The 27,896-nt window shown below is 37.5% G+C and overlaps 1 pseudogene; it reads right to left on the reverse strand.

The window, feature by feature from the left end:
• Positions 1-23,109: 23,109 nt before the first annotated feature.
• On the reverse strand, positions 23,110-26,006 carry LOC149261115 (plasma membrane ATPase-like; annotated as a pseudogene).
• Positions 26,007-27,896: the final 1,890 nt, after the last annotated feature.

A 27,896-nucleotide genomic window follows, 5' to 3' on the forward strand; every position in this document is an offset into this window, starting at 1 on the left:
GTGGAGTTCCATCCTGTCCTCTGTCATGGTTCCTGGAGAATCCCCACATTTTATTGTTATGGTCGACATTGCGCACTTCACCATTTGCAACGCGCGACCCTAGTCATTATGCTTAGCAATATGCGGTCCAATCCAAGGCATCAGACTAATCAATTCACGATGATAGTTACCAAACTTGTCAGTATGATCGTATGCACCTTGCCTTACCATCCTAGTTTTTTTGGTGGGAAACTCTTCCTTTATCTCATCCTCCAGTTTCTTAACTTCTGCGTCCACCAGAGCGCTTTTCTTTCTTAACTGTACCCTGTCTTCTTCAAGTTCTTAGAGTCTAAGGTTTCCCTATTGGATTTCGGCTTCCAAGGTTCCGTGAACAGTCGTCCATATCAGTGCTAGATTAGGCTGTTCAAGTACTAGAGGGCTTACAACATTCGTCTCATATTCTAGCCTTGGCAGTGCCTGCGTGGTCAGGTTCTTGCAGGTGCTCCTATACGCCCATAGAACCACTGGTACGTGCAAGTCCCAGTCGGTCCATTTCGCATTGTGGACCATGTTCAGTACTTCACACACTTTGTCAAAGGCTTCCACGTGGATAATATTCTGCGCGCTTGGTCTTATCATACCTCCTAGTCCCAAATGGAGGGGTTGTTTGCACCATTGTCTTGCCCACTCCTACTTGTCAATCGTGTTTCCTACTGTGCGGACGGGGTGCCTTCATGCAGGTTGTGCACCATACGCCTGTACCCATCTGGACAGGTGGGTGCGCGGGCTGTTTCTCCCATCATACTTGGCTTTCATCCGCATCTGAGGCTTCCAAAATCATAGGCGCATCATCCTTCTACATTCACACCAGTCCTCAAAATTCCGCTGGTGCATACCTCACCACTTTGCGAGTGTAGTGCACAGTACCCATTTCAGAGCATCGAACCATTGTTGTTCTGGCACTTCTCTTTCAAATTTGTTTAGGAAATCATCCACCTTTGTCAACCCAAATACATAGGCAGATCTCTTACCTCTGTTGCCACATAGCGCAGTGACTTTATCATCATGTTGCAGTTGAGCGTGGTTACCTTGTGTAACCGGTTCTGCCATCGTTCTATTTCCTTGTCTGAATCTGAGGTGTAGGAGCTTTCACACTCCCACGAGAGTCTGCCATCCATTGTTGGATTTACACAGTCCTACCCCCACACAGTTATCTTGTAGATATAGTCTAGATCATCGTTGTTGTCATAGTCATGCACTGGCTCTGTGTAGCGCGATACTTCCGCAGGGTCTAAAGGTACCACTACGTGCATTGACTTTTTCTCAAAAATCATCTTGCGCTTCTTTAGATTTATTACTCCATTCATTTCATTGGCCCAATCTATTCCCAGTAGCATGGGATAGGGATTGATGTCATCAACAATCTTTATCACTTTGAAATCTGCAAGCGCGCTCGCACCTTTGATATCTACTGTTATTCCCTGCAATCTCCCCATATGTACGATATTTTGTTGGTTTTCCTTTCGCAATTGAATAGGAGACCATTGCAATGCGGGCCTGCCCATGCTGTCCCATGTTTGCTTTGGCAAGACGTGCACGTCCGATCCTAGATCCAAAATCACTTGATCCATTTCATATTCCTCGATCTGTACGGTCAATCTCATCTCTCTTTCTGTTCACTTGTGTGCTTCCCAAGCTTTTGGACTACACACGATTCTCCTGGCGCGGTCCCAACACATCCAGTTATGAGTTCTTGCAGCCCCTTCATAGCCTTGTTGTCGCGCAACAGCTTCATGCATGTCTCCAAAAAGGTAGTGAGCATAGATGGGTCCATTTCCGGTCTCAGTTTGTCTCTACTACCTAAAGTGGAGCCCTCCACGAATCTCTTCTTAGCTTCCATTAACGTCTCCTTAGTGCGCTCCAAATCAAATTTTGGTTCCTTTGTGGGAGCGTTACGAACCTAGGCACTTTCTTCGGGCTACTTGCCCTTGTCATCCCCCATCATAATGCCACTTCGGAGCACGATATTTACATTCGGGTATTCCTCGTGTGGCTCAGACCTCATCATTTGTAGGTCCTGAGTTGGGGGGGTTTGAGTGATCCTTTATTGTGCAACTTCGCTATCAGTGTGGGACATTCCTATGTCTCATGATCAAACTAGGTACGATATAAGCATGAGGGTCTCATCAGATTTGTACAATCGCAGGCATAATGCCCTGGCCCTCTGCAATTGTAACATAACAGTTGTCTGCAACCTCTTCCTGGTCCCATTCCACCTTGACCTCGTCCGCGCCCATGAAATCCAGTGCGCGCCATCCCTGCATTTTGATTGAGGGATCGCGTTTCGGTTTGAAATCTATCAGTAGGAGTATGATCCATCATCAGTTCATAACTTCTACAGGTACGCTCATCGTGGCCTATTGACCTGCAGAAATTACAGAACAACTGCTGGGACTTATGCATATACTTCTGTAATAGATGGAAATTATCTATAGCATGCTTCCCTCCTATCTAACAAATCACACACCATAATGTAGGTGCCGCACTCGGTCTTGCTTATGCCTCTGGTCTCAATGGCATTGGTCCTCCTCTTGCCAGGTAGTTTGTGAAAACTGGACAATGGTCCTTGTCATGTCCCTGGCCTTTGCACTTTATGCACCATACCTCCTCGCGCGCTTCTGGGTGAGCTGTCCTATCTTGTTTCAAACTCTGCATCTCAAGGCACAAGTTTTTCAACTGCGCGTGGATCTGTTGAACCCCCAGGTTAGGATCTTGTATCAGGGTCTCGTGTAGTCGCATTACGATCTCCAAGGCCTCGACCTGAGTAGATAACTTTTGATGTGACAACGTGTTACTTATATGTGGCGTCAGCAATGCTACAAATCATGCGTGGTGTTGCCCATCCATCAAGGTCTTCTTGGCTTCACGAATCATACCCTTCAGTCTATGATCCAACTCCCAGGGGGTCTCACCTGGAAGCATCGCGATTTCCTTAAATCCGATGATCGACTGTGTCTTTGACTTTGGTCTGCTAAATTTATTGTTTAGTGTAGCTTGGATATCCACAATCCTCGCGTTCGAATTATCATTGGAAAGCTTAATGTACCAAGTCAGGGTGCGATCTTGCAAAGCACTGACTAGCGTTGCTTTCTTTATATTGTCATTCGTGACTCCCTGCGCTTCACATACAACCCTTAACAAGAACGAAAACTGGTTCGGATCTTCATTCCTTACTCCTTTGAACACCGACAACTTTATCACGCTTGCCATCTAGAAATGTGGTGGAGGCGGAGATGGTGTGGGCAAAGACGGGGGTGAAGATGGTGAAACTGGCGGTAGTGTGGGTGGAAGTGGTATGCGCAAAATTCGCTGCTTTATCAAACTGATTTCACTTCTTGGTGAAACCTTCACGAGCTCTTCCTCACTTTCTCGCGGAGGTGAAATCAAGGGGCTAGTTTCTAGTTCTACGCTACCTTCGTTTCTGTATATCCTCCCACTCTGCATAGCCCTAAACATAAATTTATTTGCATAACCCGCTTTTCACACAGTAGCATCTTAATCCAAGTGTTCAAAGATTTAACGTACTTACCTCGCAGTCCTTTGAGGAAGCGTCGTTCTGCCTCGCTATAGCTGACTGAAGTATCTACCGTGAACTTAGTGATAAATCCCCCTATAATTTGATCGAGCCAATGATCCACAGCACGCACGACCTTATCTTCCGATGCTTCCAGTCTGCGCACCAACTTTGGAGTCCACACAATAGGTTTGTCGAGCCTACACCTTCCCTGACTATCTACTAGCTTCGCGATCCACTCATACAACTCAAAGAGGAAGGATGCAAATAAAATTTCATGGATTTCCGTATATAAGTAGCAATCTAACCACTCTTCCTTTGATACTCATGGATTCCTGTTTTCCTGCGCTGCGAAATTGCGAATCTTTCTGTCCAACCACTCTTTAATTCCTTTCTTTGTCGGATTCCAGTGATATGACATCAGACATCTCTATGCAGATCCCGGTCCTGACAACAGAACCATTTGTTGGCTTATTAGGGATTGGCCTAGGTTCAGAGTTAAGTTAGCCAAACAAATCCCGGTACTACTGGACCTTTTGGCAACAGTCTGTGGAGCGCAGACTGAGGTCTCACTTGAAGTAGTATGGGAGGGTGCTAGAACCATGTTTCCGCACCCTGGAGATGTCTGATGAGTACAAGTGGTCCGTAGTTTGACCCTGTGTGCAGGTTGCTTCCACACTTTCCCATACCTCGCAGCCTGATATATTGCCTTTGCATAGCCCTACCGAGGGGCTGAACATCACACTCTACGTTATTACCCAAGACCTCAATGGTATTCCAACGTTAGTTAATTAACTTTTCCTACTTGAGTTCTTTAAGTATACTTAACAATATAAACCATTCATATAGGTGTGCGGAGTAACTAAACAATATATTTGCAAATTATATCAGACATGCATTAACCCAAGAATAGATACACAAAATTATGATAAAATTTCTCTTTATTAATTCCTTCCTTGGTTATAGACTCAACTCCACCCTGCGCACTCAACTTCAGGGGTCCGCGCACTCAGCTATGGACTACTAGGTCTCTACGCACTCAGTTGCAAAGATTTCTCCTACTCTACGACCCAAAGACACACTTTACACTTGCGACTCAATCACTTATACTTGTTACTACTTATTCTACTATTATATGTTTTCTTTTACACTTAGAGCCTCGCTCTATTTATACAATCCCATGGTCCACGGACCATGGGTAGGTCTATCCAGCCGACATTACTTTACAAAACTAGGGCGGACAACCCTGTGACTCTATCATACTTTCGCGCCCCGGGCCTGCAATTCGTGGAGCTTTACAACAATAATGGGTCAAAACTTGGGCTTTGAGCCCCAAAACATGCTTTGGGGGGATTCCATGCCCAACATTACCAATTCAAAATTTTTAAATCAAAAGGAATTTTTAGACGATTGCAATGATCTCCAGATGTAATAACATAGATACTAAAGAAAAAAAGTAATAATGATGAAGGAATATTGGTACTAATGGTGGTGGTTACATTGATTTAATTGTAAAAAGTAATGGGGTCAAAGCTGTCTAATCATGCAGTGTTATGGCAGGGTGAGGTATGTATTAATTTGACGAATAAATTCGAGTGAAATCATCATCCATCATTTTAATGATGCACTCCTCCCCCCAACTTATTGTAACAACCATCCTCAACATGTGTACATACTATTATGATTGTGTTAGGCCCCTATACTACTAGTGTAACCCCTTACTGTTATTAGTACATCACCCTTATTATATTTTTGTACCCATGTAGTCCCCATATTGTTACTATTGTGCCCCATAGAAGCCCACTATTGTTATTATTGTGCCCTTACATTATTATTGTTATGTCGGCTTTGATTATATTATGACTCCTTAGACTCCTATATATAGAAAGGAGGTCTTGTTATTTGTATCACCAAAGAATTGTTCATTTTTGTAATGTAAAGGAGGTTCCCCCCTCGAAGAGGCTGAACTCTAAGGTGTTGATCTATCTTTTCTATCTTTTTGTGAGCTAGTTTCATAACATTTGGTATCAGAGCTTTGAATTCTAGGGTTTCGTTGCTCCAAATAGGTCACCGTGGAATTTGCGCTATAATTTTTTATTTTTTTAATTTTAATTTTAATTTTAATTTTTAATTTTTTAATTTTATTTATTTTAATTTTATTTTTAATTTTTATTTTTATTTTTAATTTTAATTTTTTAATTTTAATTTTAATTTATTTTTAATTTTAATTTTAATTTTAATTTTTTTAATTTTTTTAATTTTTTTTATTTATTTTTTTATTTTTTTTTTTATTTTTTTTTTTGCTGCGATGTTTCAAAAACTAATAAAAAAACCCATTTGGGTTGAAATCTGTCTGAATCTCGACTCCAAATTTCATAGCTTTTGGTGCTATATTTGCGGAGATATGATCTAAGGAAGTTGGCCTTTTTGCAGACTCCCAAATTACATTCCAAACAGGTGACCTAGGGAAAATAGTCATAACTTTTATTTTGAGCATCAGATTGAAATTTCATAAGAAGTTACAGAATAAGGATAGACTGTAGTTTCTTGTATACATATTTTAGATCCAAAGGTAGAAACAGTGACACGTGGCACGTGGCACAAGTTCACTCTACTGAACTAGTCTATAATCAGGTCACCGTGGGAGATTTGGCATAATTCTTCCTTGGAGAATCCAATTTGGATCAGACTGGTGGCATTGAAAAGAGAACATAGAGGGCTACTGCAAGTCGCAATTTTAGAAATGGAAGAACTAAAATTACAGAGTTATAGTCGTTTCAAGATCGAGCTCCTAAAACCAAGAAAAGGCGATATGAGGAAGTTTGATGGCAAGTATCCGGTAAATTGGATACTTTAGATGGAGCAATATTTTGATCTACATGGTGTACCACTGTTACAAAAGGTATGTTTTACATCTTCATATTTAGAACCGGATCAATTTTTATGGTATAAAGGGATTTGTTCTCGTAAACAACTTGTTATGTGGTCAATTTTCATGGAGGAAATGATAGCACATTATGAGGATAGAAAGAGAAACACCTTCTTTAGAGCAACACCACAACAATTGGAAAGAGTAAAAGAGCTTTGTTACATAGTGGAAAGTAAAATTATGGCAACAAGGAAATCTACCCCTCACAATTATAATAATGGAAGTGTTGTTTCTCCTAGCCTTCCACAACCTACAAGGGTTACACCACAACAATTGGAAGAGAAAAGAGAAAAAGGGCTTTGTTACAATTGTGAAAGCAAATGCACTAAAGGTCATAAGTGTGCTGAAAAGAAATTATTTTACATATATTATGAAGAGGAGGAAGAAAAGGATCAAGAAACATCAAAAGAAGAGTATATACACTAGGAACCAACCCCAGAGAAAGAAGAAATGAATCCGACCATATCTTGTAAAGCATTGGAAAGAATTACCACTCCTCAAACTCTCAAGATAGAAGCACATATCAAGAAGAAAAAGGTTCAAGAAGTGAAAGATCACATCGAGAAAGAAGAAATGAATCCAACCATATCTTGTAATGCATTGGCCGGAAATACCACTCCTCAAATTATCAAGATAGAAGGGCATATCAAGAAGAAAAATGTTCAAGAAGTGAAAGATCACATCGAGCATCAAGAAATGAATCCGACCATATCTTGTAAAGCATTGGAAGAAATTACCACTCCTCAAACTCTCAAGATAGAAGGACATATCAAGAAGAAAAAGGTTCAAGCAGTGAAAGATCACTTCGAGCATCAACAACAAGTTCTCCAACCTTTAAAGGATAACGCCACTTTGGTGCAAAATCGAATGAAACAACAAGTAGATCAACATTGTAGTGAAAAATGTTTTGATGTAGGTGATTGGGTATTTTTACTGCTACATCTCAAGCAAGCTATTTATGAGAAGGAAATGTTGGAAATACTACATGCACTTAAGAAATGGCAACATTACCGAATGGGAAGACACTTCAAGGTAAAAATGGATCATGATAGTCTTAAATATTTTTTAGAACAAATATTATCTATAGAAGAACAGAAAAAATGGGTCACAAATATATTGGGTTATGAGTTTGACATCATCTATAGAAAAGGGAAGCAAAGTTTTGTTGCAGATGCACTCACAAGAAAGGATGAGGACGTGGAAGCATTGTTTTGTGCTATTTATATTATCCAACCAGATTGGATAAATGAAGCAATGGGATGAATGGAATAAGGATGAAGAAGTGTGGCCACTCATTCAAAAGTTGCAGAAGATCCCAATTCAAATAATATTGCTAGAACTTGAAGAGGAAGGAAAAATCATATTGGAACCTGGAGTAGTCATAGAAACAAGAACCCGACAGCTATGAAATCGATTAATTTCAGAGTATCTCATCAAGTGGAAGAACTTACCCACTGAAGATTCCACATGGGAAGACAAGAATATTCTACAGAAGCATCAAGAACTACTCAAGCATTGAGGACAACACTTTTTGAAGGAAAGGGGCATGTTAGGCCTCTATACTACTAGTGTAACCCCTTATTGTTATTAGTACAACCCCCTTATTATATTTTTGTACCCATGTAGTCCCCATATTGTTACTATTGTGCCCCATAGAAGCCCACTATTGTTATTATTGTGCCCTTACATTATTATTGTTATGTCGGCTCTGATTATATTACGACTCCTTAGACTCCTATATATAGAAAGGAGGTCTTATCATTTATATCATCAAAGAATTGTTCATTTGTGTAATGTAAAGGAGGTTTTCCCCTTGAAGAGGCGGAATTATAAGGCGTTGATATATCTTTTCTATCTTTTTGTGAGCTGGTTTCATAATAGATTGTTGCTTCTCAAGTACCAAATCCACAAGTAATTGAAAAAAGATGCATACCTGTCCTTAGCTTACCATCATGATGTCATTAGACTGTATGACTGAATGCTATGAAAGCTACTTTGTGGTTCAAATTCAATGATGAAATTTGATTGGTGTCCTGTGATGAAGATTTATACTACAACAACAAATATTGTATCAACACTAAAGGGTACATCAGACTATTCTTGTTCATATGTTCAACAATATATTGATGGAAGCTCCTAAATCAATTAAAGTATTATAAAGAATCATTACACCAATAGGTACAGTTACAATAGCATTCATACTTGGTAGGAACATTATTTCCTAATATTAAATTGTATTGTTTTCTAATAATGTGCACAATAGGAGGGTCCTGATATTTCCTAGATCTAGCCTGATCAGGAAAGGAAGCACGTTCTTAAACAATTGTATGTGTAAGAAAAAAAGCTCTGCAACTTTAATTAAACCAAATTGGTAAAGGAACATAAATTTAATCCTATAACAACAAGCTTTGACAGACCATCCAAATAAAAAACAACCCATATATTAGTTTTATGATAAAAATCATACTAAGACAATAGTTCTAATGTCAAATTATAAATAGAAGTAGATTAATAAAGCGACAAGTGAAAAAGGACATACTTAGGTGAATAAGAGTTGTTACAGTAATAAAATATGGCCCTGTTGGTCAAAAGCGATAAAAGAAATCAGAAAATAAGTAGGAAACAAATGACAATTACATGACCCAACAATGTCCAAGCCTTATCACCCCTAAATTGTATAACACATCAAATATAATCCCAAGCTCCTATAACCCTTAACACCTACTAATTTTGACCCCTAATGTCTATTATCTAATATATATTGTAACCATAATAACCATATCCAAAAAATCATAAATGTATAACCCTTAACTCTTGAAAGGTAACCATTATCACTAATAAACTCTTAGTCATAACAACTATACTTGTTAACTAGCAACATATATGATCCATAACCTAATCCCATATACAAACATATTCTATAACTCTTATATTCCCTAACCCATAACCTATATGACATATCCAAACCCTTTTCATTTTTAAACATTAAACCAAATAAACCCTATCCCTAAATGCATATATCCTTTAGACTTGGCATTAATAACCAACATTCCTAAATTATTATATCCACTATAGATGATAACTACTATGTTAACTTATAATCCTTAACACTTTGAAAACACTTGAACCTTATAAATCCTCACCTTATAACCCCTTAAAAAAAACCCCTAACCCTTAATGAATAGCCTGTTAACACTCAGGTTGTCCCCCAGGTCGGAGTGAAGGGATACGGCCGAGGTAACCACAAACCAACTTTGGACTGCAGGTTCTAGCCCACTTGCAGTCAGAGATGGCTCTCTCTTTATGATTTAGCTTTGTTGATGATGATTTTAGGCTAGCTATTGAGTTTTAGGGATTTTTGTTTGTGTTTTGGTGGGAAGATTGGTGTTTTCAGGTAAAGAGGCAGGTGTAGTGTGAAAGTTTCAAACCATTGGGCATGGAGTCAAGGAAGTAGGACTGCTGGTGTGTTTTCTTGGTCACAAGAGGAATAAGGAGCAAGGTAGCTGCACATGGAACAATTTTCCAAGTTTAAAGGATGGAAAGAATGCTAAGGAAGGAGAGGAAATTAAGAATCTCTCAGTCAGCTTAACAGAGAAAAGTGGATGAGCTCTATCTAAGGGCAGTAAAGAATCCCTAGATAACTGTTAAACGCATGTGAATTAGAGTAAATATGAGCCACAAGGAATTCATATTCATGTCCAGTTCATTTCAGATGAAAAACATAAAGAAATAGCATAAATTGAGCCTAGAGTGCAGCTCAACAAGTTCTAAGCTAATCTTTCTTTTTGCTATTTAGATGGTGAAAAATGAAAACAGAGGTAAGAGGCACTTATTGATTCATGTTGCAGCACAAGAATTCCATCATTCAGTCTCCAGAGACCATTAACAACACATTAGGCAGTCATTGCTCCAATATCTTCAACAATCTTTGATTAAAGAAAAGTATCAGACATACAGTGCGAGTCTCTAATGAAAAGTTATCAATCAACCAAACCTTGAAACAATATAGAGGGTGGTATATATAGGAAAAAATTCTCCAAAATTGTTTATTACAGCTGTGACCTAAACAATTATGAAAGTAAGTGATTACTTTAACCTAAACTTATCAAAAATAAATGCAAGAAAATATCTATGGGCTGCGCTGAGGGAAACCATATCAAAACTGAATTAATGAGTTGTCCTCGGTGGCTTGGTGCAATGCTTCTGCAATAACTGTGCATGGAATTCTGCTCCATTGTGGTTTGGTGGCTTTAAGTGCTTTAACTGTGATTTGAGAGCTGGGATGGGCTTACACCTCCTGATTTGACTCTGCTGGAGGCCAATCAATGCTGACCTGCTTTGGGAACTGAAGATTTCCATTAAAAAATTTAACTGATACTCTTTGACGCTTCATCTCTCCTCTGATACTCTTTGACAAATGAATCGGGCTGGTTTCTCTCTCGCTGCGGGTCAAATCAAAACTTAATGGCCGCTGTTTGGCCCTCTGTTTCCTTTAGAATCGTCTTTTGTTCATCTCTGCATGCCTCGCGAAGAAAAACGGGTCATTCGGCACCTTTTGGGCTTGTTGGGGGCTGTGAAATGAGGGATTTTCCACTTCGGCCCTTTTCCCGTAGCCGTGCGCGATTAGTGCTAGGCGCTAATCGCGCATGAAAAACTGCCTCAGAATTTGAATCTGGGCTTCCTAAGCACGATTTTCGCCTTTCGCCTCAAAATTGATGATGACGTCAGCATGACGTCAGCAGGTGGGACCATGGTACGACAGATGATGTGGCAGGATGACGTCAGCATGTACGCTGGATGACGTGGCAGGGATGACTCGGCAGGAGGCCGATGTTGTGCAGGTGATGTGGCATGGTGACGAGGCAGACACGTAGAACAGGATAGGTTGCATGGGGCACGCGTATAGAAAGCGGAAAGCGGTTTCATCAGACCGCTTTCTGTATGGGGGCGGTATCTGTCAGAGCCCCTCCGACGCAATAGAAAGCGAACAAGTGTCGTTGGTACGGCGGAGAAACCGCCTCGCCATCGGGAGCTAACGTTCGAGCAGTGGGGCACCTTTGAAATCACTGAGAGCCGTCGGATGGGGAGGGCCCGATCCGATGGTGGACGGAGCGCGGAACTGGCGGGGGAATAATGGACGGGTGCGTGAATATTCGGATTTTGATATAGTGCGGCGGGGAGGGTGAAAACTTAGGGAATGCAGGTTTTCGTGGGTGTTTAAACGAGCGGGGGTTGAATGTATATGGACAAAACTCTAGGATAAGGGCGAAGAAGTGGGTTTTGTAGGTTTAAGGTTAGGGGAAAAGGTTGTTAACATGACCAGGTGTCACACCAACTCCTGTTAGGACACAGATGGGTTCATGATAGTCCCAGGTGGACTATTATGTCCCAGAACTGATAAAGACATAGCTATAGTGCTAAAGGGCGGGGTATATATATATAGGGGAGTTATTTAGCATAGATTTAGTAGGGGAAGGGGAAATAGATAGGGGGCTATATAATATAGTCAGGAGTTAATATGGAGATGATGAGAAAGCGCTAAGGTAAGGAACCTTAGGCCATTTTGGGGGAATAGAACTTTGTAACAGAAGAATGGAAATCCTTGAGTGAGGCAGATCTTCACCAAGCCCAATGATGTGGAAAATGATGACTAAGAGGCATCAAGCAGATCTTGATCTCTTCAAGGAAATTAGTGAGTGATTTGGGGAATAAGAGGAAAGGGAGTTAGTTATGTCCAGCTTGAGTTCCTCCAGATGAAAAACTGCATCAAGCCTGTGATCTGAAAAGATATAACACTAAGAAACACAAATTTGATCATGAATCATCATTCTGCAACCTCAAAAACTACCTACCTAGCCTACCTTCCTAACATTTTTTCTTCTCTTTGGTTTGGGTGCACTTAGACTTGCAGACCCAGCTTTACGATTTTTTTTCTTTTTTCGTTCTCCTATCTAAGTCTACACTTATTTCTGTCAGGGGCCTAGATTAAGCAGTTGGGCTCCTTTGATTCTCTACCTATCTACAAATCTGCCAAGCTTAAGCGGTTTGGACAGATATCATTCTCTATATTCTAAAACAGGAAATTGAAACCTAGGGAGACCAAGGTTAAGCTGTTTGGCCCTCCCTTTTATAGAACATTCTTTTAAAAATGGTTAAGTCATCAAAATTGGAATTCAGCAGTGGCATTTGGATTGGCACACTTTCATAGTATCTTCTTTGACCTCTTTTGGAAATATGGAACACTGCAGCATGTGAAGTATGACATATTTGGCATGTAAAAATGTCAATCATGAAAAATGAACACCTGTCGCAACAGGAGGCTAACATAGCCCTAATAAACCCTAACACATAATTCAAAACCCCTAGTTTCTAACCCACATAATCATTAATCCCTCTATCCCATATCCCCATACATATATTAATCCTAATAAAACCCATTGTGTGACCTTATAAATTTTATCCTTATCCCTTATAAACCTTAATAACTAACCCACAACCCTTAATCCCCATACTTATGAACCACTAGAACCCATATATGGTAACATCTATAAAACATAACCCATGTCAATTTTCCCACCTTTAATCCCCATCACCTATAAAACCTAACATATCACCCCAACACTTATGATTCTTGACCCATGAAACCCTTTTCACTAGCACTTTAACCTGTAATTAGTGATCTCTATAAATCAGAACCTATATAACTTATATAACCATTGAACCAAATCACATAATCCTTAACAATAACCCCTAATTCCTAATTAACCATTGTAATCCCTTACCTTAATAACACTTAACCCTAAATGCTAGTCCATGTAGGTTATATCACCCTTTACTCCTATTACCACCAACCACATCTAACCCTTAAATCTCTTAACCATTATCACCCCTAAGTTATAGCCTTTATATTTTCTAACTAGTAACCCCTAATTCTTATATCCCTAATCTCTAACCCATAACCCTTGACATGTATAACCTTTATCCATTATAAGACTTATCCCCAAACACTTAACCATGATAAGCCCTCATTAGTGACCCATATTGTATCTCATAACACTTAATCCCTTATCACTCCTAATTTCTAACCCTGAATCCCTAACCATTATGACCTCTAACGTCCTCATGACATCCAACCCTTATCACCTTAGACCATGTAATGTTAGGATATTTCGACACATAAGAAATAATTAAGTACAACTTGGTCTAGTGTATAGTTAGGTAAAGTGTGTTTCTTTAGTATGTACTTTTTGTAACTTACAATCCAAAGGTCATGATATGTTCTAGACATGAAGTGATCCGACAATTCATTCTCTCCTCAGTATTACTGACACTTGATCCGTGGCTTAACACCTGATTGGTCCATGATATCTATTTAAAGAGCATGGAGAGTCATTTGTAAGGTGACCGTTCATGAGAAATGCTTATGTAAATTTTCTTTCTTTTACATTAATAAATTGCCTGAATTGGCCGCGTTGGCTCAAGCTGTGGACTATTTCCCTCTTTGAGGGTTTTAACCAGGTCAAGAATATTGGTGTACTAATTTGTGATATGTTTGTGAGCGATGTCCTTTGGTTTTTTATCTAAGTAACTTATCTTGTAAATTCCTACATGGTATCAGAGCTATTCAAGGCTGCATCCATTGGTGATCCAAATTCGAAGCCGGTACAACTACATCCAACTGTCGTTTCCTAGAGCTACTATTTCTGTCCACTTTCGGGCCGAGAGGGCTTCTCTATTGTGTTAGGAGCATATGTTCCAGTGAGGAACCCCTTTCGTTTAATGCGAAAAAGGTTTCCGGTAGCCCTAGTTATGTAATTTTTAAGATTTGGAGGTATACAATTTTAGTTATTTATCTCTCTGTTTATTTCGGTTTATAGTCCTCTATAATTTTTTTTTATTACCACATCTATACCTTTCATTTCTGCATATGCTCTTTGCTCCACGACTCTGTGTGATCTAGGCAAACTAGAAACAGAAAGAAATGATTTTTCTCATGTGTATGCTCTTTTCCATTGCGCTTTAGTGTGATCTCGAAAAACCATAAACATTGAGGAAAATATATAGTTTTCAGTGATATCTAACTTTACGCTGTAAGGCTTGGTTTACTTTTGTGTGTTTGTTTTGGTTTGTGTGGTTTTTTGTTTTTGTTTTGTACGCAAAAAAGAGTTTTTCAAGTAAGCACACACTCCAAAGCTTAAGTGAAAAAAAAAAAAAAAAAACCTTTTAAACTAGTTCATTTGATCTAAAGATACTTTATGAGAATAGAGGTCTTGAGTTCAAGTCTTTCTTTTTGTTGAGTTACTTTTTCAAAAAACACATGTAACTTATGTTTTAAAGTTACTTTATGTAAAAGTGTTCTCACCCATTATAAAAAGTGAGTCACTTATAATTCTAAAGTCACTTTATCTTTTATTTAAGTTACAATCTAGTGGATAGTTCATAAAGTACCATTGTAAAAGTGACTTACACTTATTTATAAAAGTGGGTCACATAAAGTAATTCTTTTTTAATAGTGAGCTAATTAGATTAAGTTTGGAAAGGGGGGATTTTTTTTTAAATATAACATTATCATTCACTTCCCAACGTTCACATAGTTCATTGGCATCTTCAACAACTTTTCTTCAGAAAACCATAACTTCTTCATACGGAAGCTGTTTTCAGAGCCGTTTTTTTGAATTGGACTAATTTTTCAATATCTTTCCATTGGAACACTTAGTTTCAACATCTACAACTTATGTTTCTTTTAAAATGGAAATTCCATGCCTAGTTATTCTTGAGAACACCAAGTACTTCCAATGGCTATCCTACATGGTGGATTTACCTAGAAGTAAAGGTCTTTATAGAATAGCCACAGACCAAGAGTTTAAACCTAAAGATGAAGATAAGCAATCCATATGGGAAAATAAGCAAGATCAAGCAAGTGGTATGATAGGGATGTCTATTTCTCCATACCTTAGATTCTATATCGCAAAAATTGATATCCTCGATGAAGCAATGAAACAACTCAAAAAAGTTTTTGAAATTAAAAATGAAATTAGAGCCCATCAAATCGAAAATGAGTTGCTTACATTAGACCCCAATAATTTTTCTTCCATTGAAGATTTTTTGTCCAAGTTCAAGACCCTTAGACTTCTCTTGGAAGGTGCTACGGTTAAGAAAGAAGTAGTCTTATCTATTCCATTCTTACTAAGTTATGACCAACCTACTCTTTGTTTGTTTCCACCTTCCATTCTATTAGAGAAGCCTTTATTTCTCAAGGAAAAGACTATAAGTTCCCCTCTTTTGATGCCTTTTGTGATTCTTTAATAAGAGAACAAGAATTTTTTTTACATCTTTGTCTTCTTAATATTGGAAACTCTTCTAAGAAAGCCTCAGCAACCCAGCAACAACCAATTTCAAAGAATCCTAAGAAGCAGCATCCTAAAAAGAATGGTCCTAAACCAAACAAGGGTCCTAAGACATTTCAGCCTCAAAAGGAAACTAAAAACAAAGGGAAAAAGAGTGATAAACATTGCAAATTTTGTAATCGTGATGGCCTTTTAGAATCCAACAATGAAGAAGCATAACATCCATTTGGAGCACTCTTCAAATTCAACTTCATCTTCAGGAATAACAATTTTTGCATGTGGTTGTCAAACATCTCAATTTGGTTGTGGACTAAATGTATCTTCTTCTTCTCATTCTCATGAGTGGCTCATTGGTTCTAGAGCTTCTTATCACATGGAAAAAACAAAGCCATGTTTTCTTCTTTAAATGATCGTAACACCAAAAATATATATGTTGGTGATGATAAATCTCTTAGTGTTGTAGGGACTGGAACTATTCATCTAGACAATGGTCAATTTAATGATGTATTATGTGTTCCTACCTTATCCTGCAACCTTCTATCTATATATCAGATAACTCATTCAGGTGAAGGTAAAATTGTTGAATTTTCACCTCATGATGTTGTAATTAAGGACCTAAGAGATCCTAGACAGATTTTAGCTACTGGCATTGCTGATGATTCTATAAGGTTGTAAGTTTAACAACTTTGGGTCATCAACTCTTCCCTCGGTATTTGTTGCTCATAATGATGAAGTGAGCAAACTTTGGCATGAACGATTTGGTCACTTAAACTATCGCTCCCTTCAAAATCGATGTAAAGAAAATAGGTGACATGTCTTCCTATGGTATCTTGGAGAGATGGTGTTTTTTCTGGATGTGTACTCAGAAAACATCATCGAGATAGTTTTGAAAATCATGCCTCTTGGCATGCCTCAACGTCTTTACAACTTGTGCATAGTGATTTATGTGGTCCACTTCCAGTTGTTTCATTATCTGCCTACAAGTATTTCTTAACTTTCATTGATGATTTCTCCAGATGCACTTGGGTATACTTCTTAAAACTCAAGAGTGAAGTCTTTAACATGTTCTTGGCCTTTAAGGCCTTTGTTGAGAAACAATATGGACATCAAATTCTTAAGCTAAGATCTGATAATGGCGGAGAATATGTTAACAAAAAATTCATCAACTTTTTCACTGAGCATGGAATTCAATAGCAACATACTGTTCCATATACTCCACAACAAAATGGTGTAGCTGAAAGGAAGAATCACACCTTAAAGGAAACGACTAATTGTGTGCTTCAATCTAAAGGAATTAGCCTTAATTTTTGGCCAGAAGAAATTAACTGCGCAAATTACATATTAAATCGAACTCCTACTAAGGTTTTAAAGAATATCACTCTAGAAGAAGCACAGAGCTCAATTAAACCAGATGTAAGTCACTTTCATGTTTTTGGAAGTGAAGCATGGGCCCATATTCCAGATGAGAAACATAAAGCCTTAGAACCTAAGAGTGAAAAATGTACTTTTGTTGGATATTCTGAAGATGTCAAAGGATATAGACTTCTTCAACCTAAATCCAAAAATGTTATCATTAGAAGAGATGTAAAGTTTGTTGAAAATATATTGTCCTATGAGCCTAGTTCGACGGATGTGCCAACTCTCTCTATCCCTTTTAATTCTGAAAATATTCCTTCTTTAGATGATGACAACGAGGATGAAAATCCTCCCCCACCTTCTAGGGATCCTCCTTTAGATCATCATCTTCCAAAATGGGTCCATGCTACTCGGGATGCGACAGGTGCTGTTGCAAGTTATCCTACATATCAATGTCGTACATGTTCTTAGTTCGATAGAGACTCTTAGTTATTGGTTGAAGCTTCAACAAATTATGATCCTGACACCTTTGTAGAATCTTCAGGCCATCCAGATTGGGACACAACTATGAATGAAGAATATCGTTCATTATTGACAAATGATACATCGGACCTTGTTCCTATTCCAAAGGCACGAAAATTGTTAGATGCAAATGGGTTTACAGAACCAAGTTTGGACCAGATGGAAACGTTGATAAACATAAAGCTCGTCTTGTTGCTAAGGGTTTTTCACAAGTTGAAGACATTGAGTATACTGAAACCTTCTCCCCTGTTGCCAAAATGAACTCTATTTGCCTTGTTCTTTCCATTGACGCCTCTTTCAAATGGGAAGTCCTTAAGATGGATGTTACCCGCCTTATTGCATGTGGACTTACATGAAGAAATCTATATGGAATAACCTCATGGATTTATACAAACAGACTCTAGCCTTGTATGTCAACTTAAGAAATCCATTTATGGTTTCAAGCAAGCCCCTCGGGCTTGGAATGCCAAAATGGATAGCTTTCTTTTAGATACTAGCTTTTCCAGGTGTCATTCTAACAATACTGTCTACACCAAGAAAGTGGGAAAGTCTCTTATAATTATTGTTCTTTATGTTGATGATATTATGCTTACTGGTAGCGATCCCAACCTTATAAACCATGTGAAGTCCAGCCTTAAAAATCAATTTGAAATGACAAACTTAGGACACTTGCATTATTTTCTTGGTCTTCAAGTATTGCAATCCAAAGAAGACATTTCCATTTCCCAATCCAAGTATGCCTGTGATCTTCTATGCTATTTTCACATGGAAGACTGTAAGCCAGCCCCTTCTCCATTTTAGTCTGGAGCCAAAATTTCAGTCACTTGTACTTCCCCTGAAGTTGATTCTACCCTATACCGTCAACTTGTTGGAAAACTTTTGTAATTGACCCATACCTGTCCTGAACTTTCCTTTGCTGTTGGCCTTGTTGCTGAGTTTATGAAAAAACCCACATGAAATTCATTAGAAAGAAGCTAAAAGAATACTTCATTATGTTCGAGGTACAATTCAGTTTTGGATTCATTATAGTGTAGAAGCATCTACTCTATTGGTTGGTTTCATTGATTTTGATTGGACTGGTGACTCTGATGATTGGAAGTCTACTGCAGGTTATGTCTTCACTCTTGGTTATGGACCTATTACATGGGCTTGCAAGAAACAAAGTGTCGTTTCTCTTTCTTCAGTAGAAGCAGAGTATCATGGTGTCATTGAAGCTAATAAGGAAGCCCCGTGGCTTTGTCAGATCCTATCAGAGTTTGGTTTTCAACAGCAACATCCGATTACACTTTGGTGTGATAATCAAATATCCATTCAACTATGCAAAGATCCAGTCCAGCATTAGTGCAACAAACACATTGAACTACACATTCACTTCATCAGAAATCTCATTCATGACCATGTTCTTGAAGTGAAATATTGTTCAACCAATGATCAAGTTGCATACATCTTTACAAAGGATCTCACAGAGGTGAAGTTTACTAAACTTTGATTTATGGTTGGAGTTCAGGAAGTTGTCACTAAGGGGGATAGGCTCTAATGCATCCTTCCTTCTCCTATTGTGTCATCTTTGTACATCCTTCAATCTTATCCCAAGTTGTTCTTAAGGGGGGATGTTAGGATATTCCGACACATAGGAAGTAATTAAGTACAACTTGGTCTAGTGTATAGCTAGGTAAAGTGTGTTTATTTAGTATGTACTTTTTGTAACTTAAAATCTGACGATCATGATATGTTCTAGATATGAATTGATCTGACGGTTCATTCTCTCCTCGGTATTACTAACACTTGATCAGTGGCTTAACACCTGATTGATCCATGATCTCTATTTAAAGAGCATGGAGGGTCATTTGTTAGATGACTATTCATGAGAGAAGGTTATGCAAATTTTCTTTCTTTTACATAATAAATTGTCAGAAGTGGCCATGTTAGCTCAAGCCGTGCACTGTTTCCCTCTTTGAGGGTTTTAACCACGTCAAGAATACTGGTTAACTGATCTGTGATCTGTTTGTGAGTGGTGTCCTTTGATGTTCTATCTAAGGAATTGAACCTGTAAATTCCTACATGTAACATATAACATCTTGAATCAATAATCTATATAAAATCTAAGCTCTAGTGATTAACACCTCTACTTACTAACCTTATATCTCACAACCCATATAACATTTAACTCTTGTAACTCCCAAACCATAACCCTTATCACTCATATTCATTAATCCATATAAGGTGACTTCTATAGCAAGTAACCTTAACAACCCCAAACATATAATCCCTAACCCCTATAATCACTAAACACTTATATATACCTACTAATTAACCCCTCAACTTTACTAACTCTTAATTTAATATAATCTTTAACCAATCACTTGTTTATGCATAAACCCCCTTTCCGTTAACTTATGTAACCCATAAACTCTGTAACTAATCACCCCCACTTTGTAACACTTGATCCATATAATTCCCAATCGCTTATATGTGTCATATTTAATGCTTATTATATATCATTTACAACCTTGAAAACCTTTACGATCCTTAATCCCCAACCAATTATTATAAGACCCAATAACCCATAACTTTTATACACCAAATCCATATAATTTTGGTGCCTATCTTCCAACTAGTTGTATAACCTATGATCCCCAAATCCCCAATGATCCTAATTACAAAATACCTTAACTTCTAAAAACCTTAACCCATAACCATTTTATTCCTGCACTTCTAAAATATCTAACCTTTAACCCTTAATCACTATAATCTCTTATCCATATATATGATACCTAATTAACTCTTATTTCCCTTAATCCCTAATAGGAAGCCAAACTAGAATGTAAATAGCTAAAATGGATGCTAAACACAATGGAAATGAAAACCATAATTATGGTGACGATGATGATCAAGAATGATGTCCGTGAGTGTTAAAACCCTCTCATATCATCAATGCATGCACCTAGTCTAACCATGTTAGATTTTGATGCATACAGGAATAATTTGAAGAAATTTCAATGTTGTTCCCATTCGCTACGCACTAAGGGGTGTTGGTGGATGACAATGGTGATGAGAATTTTGGAATATGTTCCATGACATTTCAAGAGAGTTTTGACAAATATTCCATAGATGGGAATGATGAATGATGAAAATGAGACTGCATGATGAACATTGATCCAAACATTGATGATCTGAAAGATTATTTGAGGATGTTAAGAATCCTTGAGTCTTGAAACCCTCACATACCATCAAGGCATGTTCCTAGTATAACCATGTCAAATTTCGACACATACACGAATAGTTTGAAGGAATTTTAACGTTGGCCCCATTCACTGCTCACTGTGCAATGTCGGTGGATGACATTGGTGATGGGTGTGTTGGAAGACATTCCATGACATTCCAAGAGAGTTTCGAAAAATATTCCATAGATGGGAATGGGGAATAATGATAATGAGGTTGCATGATGAACTTTGATGTGAACATGGATGATCTCAAATATTATGGGGACATAAAGCATCCTCGAGTCTTGAAAGTCTTGCATATTGTTAAGGAATGTGTCTACTAGTCCAACCATGTCAAATTTTGATGCATACAAGAATAGTTTGAAGAAATTTCAATGTTGGCCCCATTCACTACTCACTAAGAGACGTTGGTGGATTACATTAGTCATGGGAATGTTGGAAGATGTTCCATGAAATTAAAGAGGGTTTTAACAAAGATTCCATAGATGGGAATGAGGAATGATGACAATGAAAATACATGATGAATATTGGTGATCTAAAATATTACATGGTGATGTTAGGCATCCTTGAGTCTTTAAACCTTTGCATATTTTCAAGGCGTGTGCCTTATATTCTAACCATGTAAAATTTCGATGCATACATGAACATTTTGAAGAAATTTCAACATTCTCCCCATTCATTGCTTATCGTGCGACATTGGTGGATGGCGTTGGTGATTGGGCATGTTGGAAGACATTCTATGACATTTCAAGAGAGTTTGAATGATGAATGATGACAATGTGACTGCATGATGAGCATTGATGCAAATGTGGTTGATCTCAAATATTATGCGAGGACATCACATATCCTTGAGTCTTGAAACCCTTGCATACCGTCAAGGCATGTGTCTACTGTAACCATACCAATTTCGACACATACATGAACAATTTGAAGAAATTTCAACATTGACCCAATTCACTACTCATCGTGTGGCGTCAATGGATGACATTGGTGATGGGCGTGTTGGAAGACATTCCATGACATTTCAAGAGAGTTTCGAAAGAGAATCCATATATGGAAATGATGAATGATGACAATGAGAATAAATTATGAATGTTGATGCAAACATGGACGGTAACAAATATTAGGCAAGGACATCAAGCATCCTTAATTCTTCAAACCCTCACATTCTATCAAGATATGTGTTTAGTCTAACCATGTCAAATTTCAACGCATACCAAAAATAGTTTGAAGAAATTTCAATGTTGGCCCCACTCACTACTCACCATGCGACATTAATGGATGAAATTGGTCATGGGCATGTTGGAAGATGTTCCATGACATTTCAAGGGAATTCTGATAAAGCCCTAAATCCCCTAACCCCTAAGCCTGCATTGAACTTTAAATCCTTAATCCCTAATCCCTAAAGTACCCTTAATCCCTTAACCCTAGTTAATTACTAATACCTTAATGCAAAACCCCTAAATACCCTAACCCTTAAGCCATCAACCCTTAAAAACTTAAGTCCTAATACCTAATCCTTTAATCCACAAACCCGTACAACCTAAGCACTTAAACATTAATCCCTTAACCCATGATCCTTAAGCCATTAACCATTAAATTACCTAACTCGTAAGTGCCAAATCCCTTAGCTCTTGACCCTTAATCCCTTAAACCCTAACCCCTAATCCCATAACCCTTAATCTCTGTACCCCAAATCTCTAAATCCCATAATCCTCAAAGACCCTATCCACTTAACTGTTAACACCTCAATTAATTAACTATTTAGGCACATCTGGTGCTAAAAAGGGAGCTAACCAAGGTGATAATTTAGGTGCTAAAAGGGGAGCTAAATCTAGCGCTATCACTGGCACTAGTTCTAGCATAATTTAAGGTGCGATTTCAGGCGCTATTATCACCTAAATATTTTGGTAAGTGCAAACAATGCCAAAAATAGTGCCATCCTGGTAAATAGCATTGACTTTTTCAAAAAATTGGAGAAAAATACACTAAAGCAATCCTTGGATGCAAAAAAGGGAGCTAATCACAGGGATTTGTTGTATTGCAACCAAAAGAAGCTTTTCCATGGGTAACTTCTCATCATTATACTTCTCATTGAAAAAATTCATTTCAGGTGGATGAAGGTTGTGTAATGTACATTGAACACGAGTCCTATAATGTATGTTGAACATGATCCCATTATGCTTCACACTCCTCTTTACCATAGTCTTTCTTAGATGTGAAGGCAGTCTGTAGGCAAGAGATAAAAGATAGTGAACACATTGCATTAGAACAGTTTGTGCCATTTAACACCCAGGAGGTTCAAATAATTCCATGGAGCATTAGAAGATAAAAGCAACATGTAAAGGCATACATACCTTGCGTTCAATAAGATTGTCCCAAGCCTTGCCACTCAGGGCATAGCGAACAACGAACTTCAAGACATCCAAAGGAAAATAGAACACTAGACTGTACAACCAAATAACTCCTGCCCAACCCCAACCAATAGGTTTGATGTTTGCAAAGCCAAAGTCTGCATAAACTGCAAGGAATGTTGCAATCTACAAGCAGAGGATAGAAACAAGATAGTGGTCAGTTACTTGTGTAGCTTCTTTGAGAAATCTACAACTTCCAAAAAAATAATAAGACACGGAAAGAAATTATGGTTATGCCCAAACTAACCAGTTGGGAAATAATAAATGCAATCATAAGCCAAAGCCTGGGTCATTTTACAAATTACCAATTATGAGATCTTGTGACAAAAAAGAGATATTGGCTCACAATGTTGACTTGTAAGTATAGCGCATATGTTAACTCATGTAGACTATTCTTGGTAGACCTTACCCCAAACTTGTCCTGTATGACAATACATTGAACATTCAATGAACTACCCATAAATCAACTTTATTTTTCAGTGAAACCATAAGATAATAACATATCAGTTAGAGAGATGCAACAACCTATTAAAAATAAATCAGTGTTGTACATAACCCAGGAAAATATCACAATAATTACTGCCAGGTATGGTCCCAAAATAATCCTAGTTGCACAAATTTCCCTCAATTTCCAACTATTAGGCTGAGGAGATGGCTTGAAAAAATCCTCAAAAATGGTCATAATTGTACCTAGTAAGGGGGTAAAGTGGATACCAGTGAACAATATTAGCTTGAATTGATACTTAATGATCTTAGCACTAACATTGAGAATTCGTGTTTTTAGAAAAGAAATTGGAGCTAACTGTCGTTCAGAATAGCTATGATCAAAACCATGAATGGAGAAAAGTTGAATCTCCATATCAAAGAAATAAGTAGGAAACCCAGATGCAATTATAACATAAGCTTTTTTTTTAGGGCCAAATTAATCACAATAATTGCAAGGAAACAATTTTATATTCTAATTGTGTTTTTTATTTTTAAATGGAGATATATTTGTACTTACCACAATATAAATAATGATTGACATAATATATATCTTTGGTCACATAGACTAGTTATTAATTCTTGGGTGAGAGGTAAACATGTGCATAAGAAAACCAAAAGCACCATGCTAAATGCTATGTAATTTTTCATTCTATAAAATATTGATTAGCTTGTTAAAACATGACTAATAATAACACTCATCCCTGGCTCAATAAGTACAATATTAGACACACTTCTAGCTACATCAATTGCATATGCCATTGCAATTCCAATATCTACCTTTTTCAAGGCTGGAGCATCATTAACACCATCTCTTGTCATTCCATAGATGTGCTTCTTTTCCTGTAGTCGTCTCACTATCTCATATTTGTGTTCTGTTTAGAGAGAGAAATTCAACCCATGGAATGTAAGATGTAAAGTACTCCAAAGAGATTAAAGGAAAGAGTTATATTAGAATGCTATCATGAGCAAGTATGTAGACCTAGAAACTCCCTAGCGAAGCCATCAACCTTTTCAATCAATTTGTGAATAGGAAGAGATGCAATTGATGCATTCTTGTCATGACCAAGCAACGAAAATGAAGGGTGCATGCTTGTACCCATTATAAGCCTTTGTGATATCTCTTTAGCAATGGAAGGTTGATCACTAGACAAATAAACAAAGCATGGTATGAAAGTCAAGTTTAATTAAAAAAAAAATATCATTGTCATGAAAGAGAGTGGAGAAACAAATCAGTGTAAAGTTGATACCTATGATCATCTTTACATTGACACCAACATTAGCAGATCAATGAATTATTTCAACATTATCATGCGAGGAGGATCAAATAGAGATGGAAATCCAACAAATTTCCATGGGGATCCCTCACTCTCTTTGGTCCTTTTAGGGACGTCCTAAAATTGAATATCAAATAGACCTTTAGTGAAGCTTCCTATATACTTTTATCCAGAGTTGAAATTAAGGTCTTAAATAATTATTTCACGACAACGTTTTTTAGGATAAACTCAACCTGTTGAAAATACTTGAACCATATTAAATAAATACAACAAACATGTCTAGCTACAACAAGGGAATAAAGTCCAAGTTCAGAAAATTTATCAATTACTGAATGTACTTTATTTATTACATCTTCCTTGCAATGGCATAGATCAAGAATCTGTAGACATTATAGGACTTTCAATAACTAAAAAATATAGGATTTATTGGAAGATAGAAGCTTTGTTACTTGACTGTCAATAACAAGTATAAATTTTTTATTCATTATTATTTTCTATGGTTACTATATAACAATAAATAATATGCATCTAGATAGACATAAATTATTGCTTTTTTGTTGTGCTTTTACTAGAATGATGCCAGTTTCCATGAGAATCAACATATGAAAATGTTGTACGCTTGTCGACTAGATGAAAAGGTAAGAAATGGACTTCAATAATCCCTACTTGAGCCTATGAAAGAGCATCAAAATAAATTAGACTCCAATTTTAAGAGCACGCTTGGTCATGTGATATATAAAGAATGCTTGAAAAGACAAAGAAAACATTTCACAAAAAATACCTCTTTTGGATTTGACAACATTCCAACAATGGAAACATCAATTGCATCTTGATTTTCAACTCTCGAGGTTCTAGATGTGAGAAAAGCTACATTGTATTTTCCCACATCTCTCACGAACATTATTCACATAAAAATTTAGTAGAAAAAAATCCACCATTAGAAAAGATATTCAATTGTTTCACATGAGATACTTGTGTCATTATAGAAATATGATGAAAATGGTCACTTGTCTCTCATCTTTTGTTCGATGATTTCCAACTGTCGACAAGGTATAGCCTTGCTGCTTTCTTGGATGGTTGCTTTTGACTCTCGAGTTTGTATTATGGACAATTAAGATAATGGTAGTATAATCAATCAATGTATCCATATTTTGTACACTAATTAGAATGCTCAAAAAAACCATGTAGAGAACTCCATGGAAGAAATTTCCATAGCTGCAGTGGGAAACATTGCAAAGGACTAGGAACAAACACCTAAATTTTTAGGCTCGTCTTAGATGAAAGAGTAAAGGATATTGTCAGGGGAATACTTTTAGAGGAAAAATGGGTGTATAGGTACAACAAACATGAGGTAGGACATGCATGAGAATGCTATATTGATGTTGAAAAGTGGTCAACAAATGGTCCCACCCTATGGTTTTCTTTTCACCACCTGTGCCACTTTTAACCACTTGTACCACTTTAAACATGTCTTGTCACTTAATTTAATAGCAAATGTTCTAATCTCCACTGCCAACCTAGTGTTGAGTAATAAACTTCATCTCATCCAATTTGTGTAAGTCGACAAACTCAAACCTAGGTCTCCTGTCCCAACCTTGCGTGAGCATTCTCCATCTAAGCTAGTTGATGACCCCCCATTTAAGAAGCAATTTATTATATTTATTAAGCCATTAATTAAACACTAAAATTTAAGTTCCAGTGGTAGTCGAAGATCCATTTTATTTGAAACTAAAAGAAAAGGTATAAAGAGTAAAGGTGCCCGAGGTATACAAAGAAAAGGCAGTATTTTCACCATCAATGATAGAGGTTGATTCTTTGGTTGTAAATTTAACAACATACCTTCTTGCTAGAGACCTAGAAGCAACTCCCCCTTACTTCGCTATAGATCCTGTAGTTATGCCCTTCATTCTCCTTGCTTCATAAATGCACATGCTTTAAAATCTCATTGCACAGGGTATTATATTTAGATTGGTTATTGCGGTCTCTTTCCTTCAGTATATTAGGGTTGTAGAGGCGTAGTATAGTGCCTCCCATGCTAACTCCTATGTAAGATTCCTTAGATTCTTTCTTTCATCCTCTAAAGAATCTAGTTTTATAAAGAGGCTTCATTATTGTTCCATCTTGTCATCAGTGTCTGGCTTGAAAACTTCAACATAAACTTCTCATATTTATATTTTACCTCCTTAATATACTACTAAATCCTCTACTTAAGTTCCACTAGGATGTCAAAAGCGTCTTAAAATGGTTTTTGTCATCCTTGTGAAGGAAGATTCAAAAGCGAAGGAATTTGGGGGAAACATTAATGTTTGGAAGGTTCTTATCTCTTTCGTTCAACCCTTCCTTTCGATGAAGCTTATGCCAAGCAATCGTTCTCAGGTAAGGGCATTGACATAAGGCCTTTACTAGTCTTGGAGCAAGGATAGTTGGTCCTGCACCTCCCTTTTTGGGCCTCACCTCAATAAAAAGGGAAAGGTCAGTTTGTTGCCTCACATTAAACTATCCATAACCCCATCAACACCATTATGGGTGTTGCCAGAAGACCCATCATAATATAAAATATTTTTCTTAGCTTTGGTTGCAGTGACATACATGACAACGAAAACAAGTTGTGAAGGACATAAGGTGAGTAATTCATGAGATGTTGATTTAAAATATTTTGGTGATATTCAAGCAATGATAGGTTGTTTAAATTGCCAATTGCAATTGTCCTGGATGATTCTATTGTCATTATATATTGCTGTGATATAGTTGTATAATGTGTGTGAATCTAGTAAATAAATTATGGCTTTAC

This window comes from Pinus tabuliformis, chromosome 6 (genome assembly GCF_031772625.1).
Source record: "Pinus tabuliformis cultivar Carrire ecotype Pingquan chromosome 6, CPIR1, whole genome shotgun sequence".
Classification (NCBI taxonomy): domain Eukaryota; kingdom Viridiplantae; phylum Streptophyta; class Pinopsida; order Pinales; family Pinaceae; genus Pinus; species Pinus tabuliformis.